We start from the raw sequence: 10,126 nt of genomic DNA, 5'->3' as shown, positions 1-10,126 counted from the left end.
ACAAGCTTAGCGCTGCTGCATGCCTATTCTTTTGACACCCGGACCTGCACGGGGCGGAGGAATTCAAATAGTTTGGGTACGATTCTAGTCTTTGCAAATTGAAAATAGTACCACCGATGGGATCGTACCATTTCCGGTTCGCTAAAACGGAAGCAAACATTTCCCATTTGCAGACCCTTGCTGAAAACGAAAATCAGGATATACACGTATGCTATCATTCTGCCAAAAAATGAATAGATCATTTACAGGAACTTATTACACTCTGGAAATACTACTGGCATATGGAAAGTATAGAGGGTTAGTGTATGAAGTGTTTCTTTCCAAGAAAGCAGTCAGTAAGATAAACAATTAAAAAATATTTTGGACTGTTCACAGATTTTGTTTAAGATTAAGCAGGTAGCTAACTCCATCAACATGTAATACCGAAAACGAAAGACAAGAGTACTTGTAACTTCATGTATTGAAATGAAGGCATATAACTGGTTTTTGGTACATGTAGACAAAGGCTGCTTCTTGAGATGTGCTTTGTTTCCATGAATAAGAAGCAGACAAATTCGTCCTAATTTTCATATCATATCAGACATACAACTTGCCTGGATTCAAAATTGAAATTTCGAAATTTCTACCTTTGGATGCTGAATCGAACATCTATATCGCAATATTTACCACTATGTGTTATCTTTATTAGCTCAAGCTAATTGATCTCCTTTAATGGTTGTACAAACCGGATTTCGTGAACTATCGGCCTCTTAAATCGTATCATTGGAGGTAAACGCTATACCAGTGACAGCATCTGGTTTTAGCACTCCAAATCTCATTACCAATCTGATGTTTCCATTCTTCACCAGGTTAATAAAGTAATTAATCAAATCGTTGTGCTCTAGTGACAGAGCAAACAAGGTGCAGCTTTTTCTTAAGTCCTCTCGGGTTGTCGAAAACCAGTGTCTTTATATAACTTTTCATTGGCCTCAAACAAGTTCAGGAACGCTACAGCATAATCTCGGTTGTCGTTAATTTTAAGGATATGGCTGGTACGCAACTCTCTGTTGACAAATAATCCAACATCAGTCACATTGCGGACCGGTCTTTTTTTCCATTTCTTTCATATGCGATAGAATTATGCTAAGATCAGTTATAGTTTTACATGCTCGAAAGGTAACGTCAAGTAACTGTAATTTATAAGGTGTTTCCTCTCCAGATAAAACAATGAAAGAATTATTACTACGCCGATAAAATTTAAAATACAAGATAACTCCTTGATTGAGATGTACATCAAGTGAAAACACATTCTCTAACAATGGTCCTTCTATTTCATATTCTTGACTATTCTTCACGTGGTTACGTCGTAATATCAATCCACTGATCGGTCTATTCGTTGCATTTGTTATCAAAATATCTCCACTATCTGTCTTTTAAGCTTTTAAGAAAAATTGTCTTTGAAGCTGTGATTTTTGTTCGTGAGAACCACTGCCCAAGTATTCTGAGTCCCTGTCAAGTCGCTTAGGATCCGCTTTTGGTTCGTAAAACAAATTCAACTACTTCGGTATGCTGATATCTTTATTTTCGAAATAAAAGTCTGTTCTCGGCTGATTCGTTTTGTCAAATGACAATGTCTTCCTTTTTTACTTCTATCCTTTCATGCATGTTTGTTTGTTTACTTTTTTTCGGCGGAATTGTTTTTCTTTCTTTTTTTAGTTTGATTTTATACTCAGTTTTGTTTATCTAATACGAGGCTCATTTGCCTTTTCCTGCCGGTACTTATCTAATATTCTATCACGTTTTAGAAATTTGTTTAACAATCGGTACATTGTTTGAATTCATTCATTTTCGAACATTTGATTTTAAACATTATTATAAAAATGGAAGTTTCTAAGTTAAAGTGAAAGAGCAATCAAGGGAACCAAGGTTATAGCGGTAATCAAAAGAATGTAATCCAGGGACAAAGACCAGACATGGAAAACAGACATACACAACAAAGAACATAAAGTAACTAAAATCATACATACAAAAGTAACAAAAGTAAATGAGCAACTCGGACTCCACTAAAAACTGGGAGCATAGACCAGGTGCACCGGTAGGGTAAGCGTCCTCTGCTTTTCTAGAAACACCCGTGAAGTGTTGTACACGCTTCCTTGATGAATGAAGCTTGTTATATAAGTATTGATCTGATTGAGATGTCCTATACACACAGTAATATAATATCAAATGAATTTGATAGTAGTATTTTGTCTTATCTAAGACGAATGGCGATGTGTCTTTTAATGAATTCTACGTATACTTGTTAGAGGATAACTCTGTCGAACCGAAGAAACTCTCTTCACAGACGCCCCGTGCAAATCCGGGTGTCAAAAGAATAGGCCTGCAGCAGCGCTAAGCTTGTCGTAAAATAGTGACTAAATAGTGTTCAGATGTTAGACCGTAGCTCCACTGGAGTATTCACCAATATAGTAGTCAGATTTGGCTAATCCCGAAATATATACGATTATGTTTATCAATTATCCAAATTTCCATTACTACAAATTTCATAATGCCTAAAACACTGAGACTTCATTCTTTATATTGCACGTGGTTAAATCTCTCGATGGTGGATTTGGATGAACCTATTTCTATTGTTTTGGTTTTGAATGTTTCTTGTAAACAATCATATATTTGATTTAGTTCTTCCTTTGCATTCTATTGCTGCTGAGAGGTTACTCCGTGATACACGTGTACAATATACAGAAATGTGCCATGTATATGATTGGTATTTGTGTATTCCATTAAATCCACTTCACAGGATACGGAACCTGAAACAATATTTACCCTTCGGAGTTCAGAAGACAAATAAATACTGTAAACGTATTAACGTTCGCGGTTGCTAATTTTTGAGGTCCATATTGGCGGGTACCAAAATAGTTTAGCGTTATATAGTGTTAAAATCATATTCGCGGGTATTATTTTTCGCGGTTTTCTGTCCATCGCGAAAACAACCATTTACAGTACATTTTTATCCTCTTAAATTTTAATGATTACTACTTAGATGTTTATCGTTTGTGTTTAGTGAAACTATTATGACAATGGCAAATGCAGATGAAGATATATTGCTGCACGGGTAAGGGTAATTTATGATATTAGAATTAAGGTCGTCCCCTTTTAACAAAAATCTTAGTGCTTAGATGACCACTGTTGTCATATTCGAGATGAAGATCCAAAAATGCAGAACAAGCTGTCTCTGTAGTCTCCTTTATCTCGAGCTCTGATGGCTATATTTAAGGTAACCATTTTCCAAAAGAAGGGTTGTTAATAGGCAATACATCATCTGTATGTAAAGTTAGAGGATTTAGTATAATTACCACTATACCCTTTTGCGATGTTTTAGAAAAATATGTGGATTTGTTACCAAGAACAACATAATTTTTTTCCAATCAGCAAGAGATTTGCAAATAAGTCCTTTCAAACAAGATTTTAATTTATAATGAGGCAACATAATGTAAAGAGTTGAGAAGTCAAAATTTGAAGAGGACTAATTTCCGAAAATCTGCGGGATTTTAGGTTTTAATGTAAATCTTTTTAACTATCCACAAATGATATATGCCACTGCGAGAGTAGATGGTATTGCAACAAGCTTGCTGACCGTCCTTCCCTACAGGCAATATCTTTGTAAGGTAAATGGATTGCTCCTCCGTGGGGCAAGATGAGCATCCAACTATATACCTTTCTATGTACTGATTTTTATGAAATTTTGGGAATCTAATACAAGTAAGGTAAGTTCTCACATTTTTTTATGTTGACAAATGTGCCTTCACGGAGGATTTAAATAAATCGAGTTGTGCTGCAACGAGGAGGTCTTATCTACTTTCTTCTACACACTGTACATTGTTAACCTTCTACACAAGTCTGGAGTGATCGCCTCATGCAGTTTTATTGAATGAAAGTTATCGGGAAAACCCCGCATTCGCCGACATTTTATTATCATGGATTCCAGCTGGTTTACAAGATCGCCTGAACATTTATTACAAAATACATTTTTTGTACGTACTCCGCTGGGAGATAAAATTTTAATTTATTGTCAAACAAGACTAAGGTAGAGTAATACCACTGAACAATTGGTTTTATTTTATTTTTCATAGTACTTCAACTCTCTATGATGCATTTTGGACTGACATTTTGAACTCTTTGGTAATACAAAAATTGATATTTCATTTTTTCTACTTCATTAGTTTACAACAATTTTATTTGTTGATTTTACAAAAGGGATAGGACATAAGTTGTACCAACTTATGAAGTCTTCTCCCAACAATGATACATAATACATAAAGTAGAACATTGAGGGCATTAAATCATTATGAATATTAAAAAAACGCAATTATTAATTAGATTTTACAGGACAATGAAGAGAAAAAAAGAAAAGAAAAACATCAATACAATGAGATACAAAAAAAAACAGAAAAACACCAGTACAATGAAAAAAAAAGAAAAAAAACAGCAAAAATATATGTGCAAAACTGAAGAGAAACATAAGTGGACGGATGGATGCGCTGTTCTTGTTCGACATTGATTTTACCTCCATAATATTAGGTCAGAAATCTTTTTGACCTTTAAATAAATATGAAGACACCATAAAAAATAAGTATATTTTCTTTGTTCGTTAGGTCAGTACTGCTCCTGTTGAACAGTGAAACATCCATTCTTAAAGGAATTAAGCGTAAACCCCATTCTTAAAGGAATTAAGCGTAAACTCCATTCTTAAAGGAATTAAGCGTAAACATCCATTCTTAAAGGAATTAAGCGTAAACCCCATTCTTAAAGGAATTAAGCGTAAACATCCATTCTTAAAGGAATTAAGCGTAAACATCCATTCTTAAAGGAATTAAGCGTAAACTTTCAAATAGTGTAAATCGGTTTTCAGTATATGTTTTGCATTCGAAAAAAAAATGGTAGACAGTTTCTTCAATGGGAGCACCGCAACTACACGCTGTATCAGCTACAATATGGACTCTGTGTAAATCGTAGTTAAGAAAGAAGCAGAACATCGCAGCTGGGTCAAACAAATATTTAAAAATTAAAATATTGGGGAATGTCTAGTTTATGCAAGGTGCTTTCGCTTCGGATTGCACGTTTGAATCTTGATATTAAATTTACATTTCGGGCGTCTTCAATTAAATTGTCCCATTCTCTTATAACAGATGATATGAATGATACACTAGTCAATGATAATCTACAGAAGGGTAATATAATATCAGATCCATTACGTAGCGGATAGACTGTTGTACTCTGAACAAGAAGGCGATAAGTTTGCGGAGATAGCTTGGAGCATTGCCATTTTGTATATTGTGAAACATTTTTAACTTTCTCGTATTTCGCCTTTCAAACATTTTTTCTCAACTTGTTTCTTCGTATAAATAGCTACATAAATACTGGAAGACCTGTTACTATCCTCGCGGCTTCTAATTGCAATTTTTCCAGTTTGTTAGAGTAGGTGATACGCAATAATCCCAGACCTCACTGGCATATTCTAAGGGAGCGTATAAAGACGAGATATAACTTATCGAGATTTGTTCTACTTAACCTAAATTTTAATTTTCGTAGTACACACAAGTGTTTGGATACACTTAGAATAAGGTTATCAATGTGAGTGTTCCATTTACCATTATCAGAGAATGTTACTCCACGATGCTTATGATTAGCTGTATTTTGTATTTGTACCCCATCGAATGAGACAGTAAAAGGCTCCTGTAATTCATTATTGGAAAACAGCATGATCTCAGTTTTATCTGGGTTAAATGACATAAGCCATTTAGAGGACCAATCATTCAATTCTTTTAAATCGTGATTTATTATATTTTCTATGTCTTCAGAAGACGAAACAACTGTTCTTTTTTCTCCATTGAGTTCAGAACTGTGTTGTATAATTCTAATATTAACTTGTGTGCTGAGCATTTAAGTAGCAGGCACGAGACCGCAATTAATTTTCAAGTTCATTTAAATATACACATTTGAGCAGATTAAAAAAATTTCACCGGCGCAAACTGAATAAATATTCTCTGGCCTAAAGATATGTACAAACAGGATTTTATATATAAATTGTAGAAAATTTTACCATCATTTTCTGAAATGAATACATATAATTCGGAGATGGTGTAAACATGACAAATGAACTGAGTTAAAAGTCCTAAATTTTAACCTTCTTCCATTGAACCAAATCACAACTATAAGTCAGAATTGATTAATGAAAAAAAAAAATCCCATGTAATTTTAACCTATTTTCTACCAATTAGTGGCAAAACTTCAGCAAATAAGTTACCAGTAAAAATATGAAAAATGTAGAAGGTACCTACTACGAAAGTTGGAACTATATTCGAAAACCAAGGGAGGTAATTCATGCATGTCAGAAACTTTTATTTTTATTCACTTAAGAGTTACAGACCACGAAAACAGTCATAATTTTTCATTAAGCTGTTTCACTTTCGAGATAAAATTATATAGAATTGGCACTATCATGAGTTGTCGTTCTTGAATTGCTTAATTTTAGTGAGATATGAATTTAAGGTTTTCTTTAAAATAAAATACTGATCTGAACACAGAAAGAGCTATCTAACGTAAAAATATAGCATACGTTGACCGAAAAAAAGCATCATTTGTTTCGTGTTGTTTTTTTTCCCTCTACTGTAGGTAGTGTCTGAATTTATATGGACTGGTACTTAAGAACGCTGAATTTTTAATATATTTTTTTAAATAATCAGATATGTTGTTCATGTTCCATTTGTAGGGGAATTAAAGTATGATAACATGTACTAGCCCACGGAGGACTGGATCTTGCTACGTTGGATTTCGAGAAAAAGGACTTTCCGGTATGGTAAGGGCATGTGAAAATGTGAAAAAAAATACGCCAAAGTAAAGTGAATATATCTTGACATGCATCCTGTTTAAACGGAATATGAACTTCATACTTCATGATATAATTTGTCGAATTCTAAAACTATTCTTCCCACGTGGACCTTACATGTATATTAAAACCGGTGTTTTGTATACCTGTGTGAACTAAACTGGAAAACCTGGAACCCACTCCACACTGGATTTGGCCAAATTCTAACTGTTAATTAAGTGTTTCACTTTTTTCTACGGATCTGAATGCCATGCGTCTGGTCCTATTCCCTTCACCCCCCCCCACCCCCCCCCAAAAAAAAGGCTGCAGGCGTTGTTTTGCATTAGGCATTCTTAATTCGTACAGGAAGAAGATATCGGAGATCAACCAGAAACACTTACAGCGTAAGCCCTTCTTTAGAATGCCACACCATATTTTGAAACAAACTCATCAACTGGGATACCAAGATAATCGGTCGGAATGACGGACAGACAAGGGGTATTTAATCTCGTTTAGCGGGGATTTAAAGTGATAAAATAAAATAAAAATCAACACTAATGAATACACGGATGCAGAAGCCTATATCAACCACTCTTTTATATCTTGACTTTTTAACTTATTATAAAAATAACTGAAAATTTATTTAAAATTGCATGTATATGGCGTTGTCTTACTATTCTGGTGTTGTTCTATATTTTGGGTTTGTTTTCAGTTTTATTAAATGAACTTTTTTATCTCCTGAAAGCTAAACAGTGCTATATTGCAGATATTTTGTTTCTCAAAATCTACATACTGCGGAAATATTACATTTTACTGATCTAATTCTTTATTATCCTCCCTGTAAGACACTAACCTACATTTGTACTATTAAGAATTTCTTTTTCATTCCAATACTTCAATGAAATCATGCTGAATCAATTACACTAACCCAGATATAGAATAAAACATGGTTTGATATTTACATGATTAGCCTACCACTATACTAGTTGAGCGAGAAATTAAATAAGCTTAAATAAAAAGTCGTTGAGCGAGAAAGTAAGCCAATACAATGCATGTCGATGCTAGACCTGCTGACTGGAGTAGATTACTATTTTCTTCAGAACATTTTCTTTGTTATTTTTTAAAGATACATGTGTGCCTCTCACCTACTGCCACTACGTTTAGAATATATACGTTCAGACCATATCGTGCTTTCTTCACGGTCACTGCTTTTGGTAGGTACTGGAACACTCTGGAAATGATATTTTTTTTTGGCATGGCCTGGAATAAGAAGAAAATAAACATCCTGGGCTAAAACTCATGAAAATACCAACATCAATCAATAATTTGAAATAACTAAAAACGATAATGAATTGTAACCCTACCTTAAAGTGGGACAAAAAATGTACGAGCTAGTGTTTTATGTTAGTTCTATTAAGATTCATCTAGCTCCATATCAAGGTCCAATTTGATAAGCAACCGATGGGCTTGTCGCGACTTTGGAACGCAACTGTATACAACCGATACAACGATCCGCTCTTGTCAGGGGGTAATGGTAATTCAACATATATTCTCTGAATATGTTTATTTTTTCTGCATAGTGGTGATAAGTTACGTTTGGAGAAAATGCAACGTCGAAAACCAACGACTGACTAAGCTTTGCACGCTTCGTACTTCCCTGGTACGAAGCGTAGTCGATCGTGGGTTTCCGACAAACGAGAAGATGCACGGTATAATATTTTATTCATTAACACTACTTAACAACCTCACCCCGATGATTATATGAACGTGTTCACTGAATGCGGAAAAGGCTTATTGTTCTATAGATAGTCAACAATATCAGGTTTGGTTCGTACTAAAGCTCGAAAAGTTAATTAGTCCGTTAATCGTGAATGAAAATCTTAGGTGGAAGGACTGAAAATTTTTAAATTTCTTTAAAATCGAAAAATTATGAGTGGAGTGACTTCGCTGGTAGTAGGATATGTTCATCAAGGCTAAGTTCATTTATTAAACAATAAGCCTTTTCTGTAAAGTTTGTCTTGAGTCGTCAAACACATTCATTATCTTGTAAATCTTCTTAATGGAATATAAATGACGTCGAACCACAGCACGCAATTCTATGCTGTGTTTGTTAATTGTGTTTTGTAAATTTTCGGACGAAAGCTTTGCTACGAAGTTCTGTATTGTTATTTCGTGGAAACTAAGCAGTATTCTTTCTGGTTCAGTAATATACTAGTATACAAGCAACTGTTTTGGGAGGAGGGAAATTTTAAGTAATAAATTGCCGAATGTCTATGCTGATTCAAAAAGCGTTTATGTTTATATAGTATGAGTCTCATCATACCGGTATGAAAACTTACTGGCTTGTTATATTTTCGTCTTGAACTGATTGTCTCCAAAAGAATTTTTCAGGATCCACATTGAATTAATACCACTACGGGAGTAACAAGTGTTGTGGTTGGACTGTAGACCCTCTTTGACAGTTTTGAGTATAGAAGTTAAAAGTTTTGAAAGAGGTTTGGTGGTACATTTTGCAAATCCAGCTATGAAACGTTGTTTGTATGGATTCTTGTGAAGTTTAGGAATCCAGTACATAGACGGTAAATCACAATCATCGTCCTTGGTAGAGAGACCAAAAGAGGATAGCACAGATTTATGGTTTTCCACAATCTCTTCTTTGGAAAGAGTGGTAGCAGTGTAGGTCTTATTACTGCTATTATTTTCTACGTCTACCTCTGATAATCAACATTGAATATAAAACGATTTGCAGACAAAAACAATGTTGTTTTGGGCTCTGTCTGCTGGTACGACAACATACTTGTCATGTATAGTAGACAATGTTTTTGCTACATCTGGGTCTTTGAAAACTGATGTAGCCTTGGCACACATTGACCCACTTAAAACTTTTATTCGTTTCAAAATTAAAGACCTCACGGCCTTCAACCACTCTGACAGAGAGTCATGTCTTCTTGTTCTCGTTTTATCCATTTTCTTGCATAGTCCTCGACGGCATCCATAAGAACTTTAAAGTTATAATTCCAATATATGGAGCGTGGTTCACGGTACTTGGGACCTTTAGAAAGGATATTACGCAGAGTTTGTTTTCGATAATGGTTAAATCTACCGTAACGACGTGACCAGAAGGACCATGTTTGAATGGAGAGGTTTTGCAAGAACAGTCAGGTGGTTTAGCCTTGAAGTCTTCAAACTCGAGGTTCTGCAATAGCCTTTTATAATTTAAAAGATCTTTTAAAGATCTTTTTCCAGTGAAATGCCCTAGGAATTCATTTGTAGAAGAAAATA

This window comes from Perna viridis, chromosome 13 (genome assembly GCF_037379345.1).
Source record: "Perna viridis isolate PV_CMFRI_1.1 ecotype Kerala chromosome 13, ASM3737934v1, whole genome shotgun sequence".
Classification (NCBI taxonomy): domain Eukaryota; kingdom Metazoa; phylum Mollusca; class Bivalvia; order Mytilida; family Mytilidae; genus Perna; species Perna viridis.
This window is presented reverse-complemented; position numbering follows the sequence as displayed.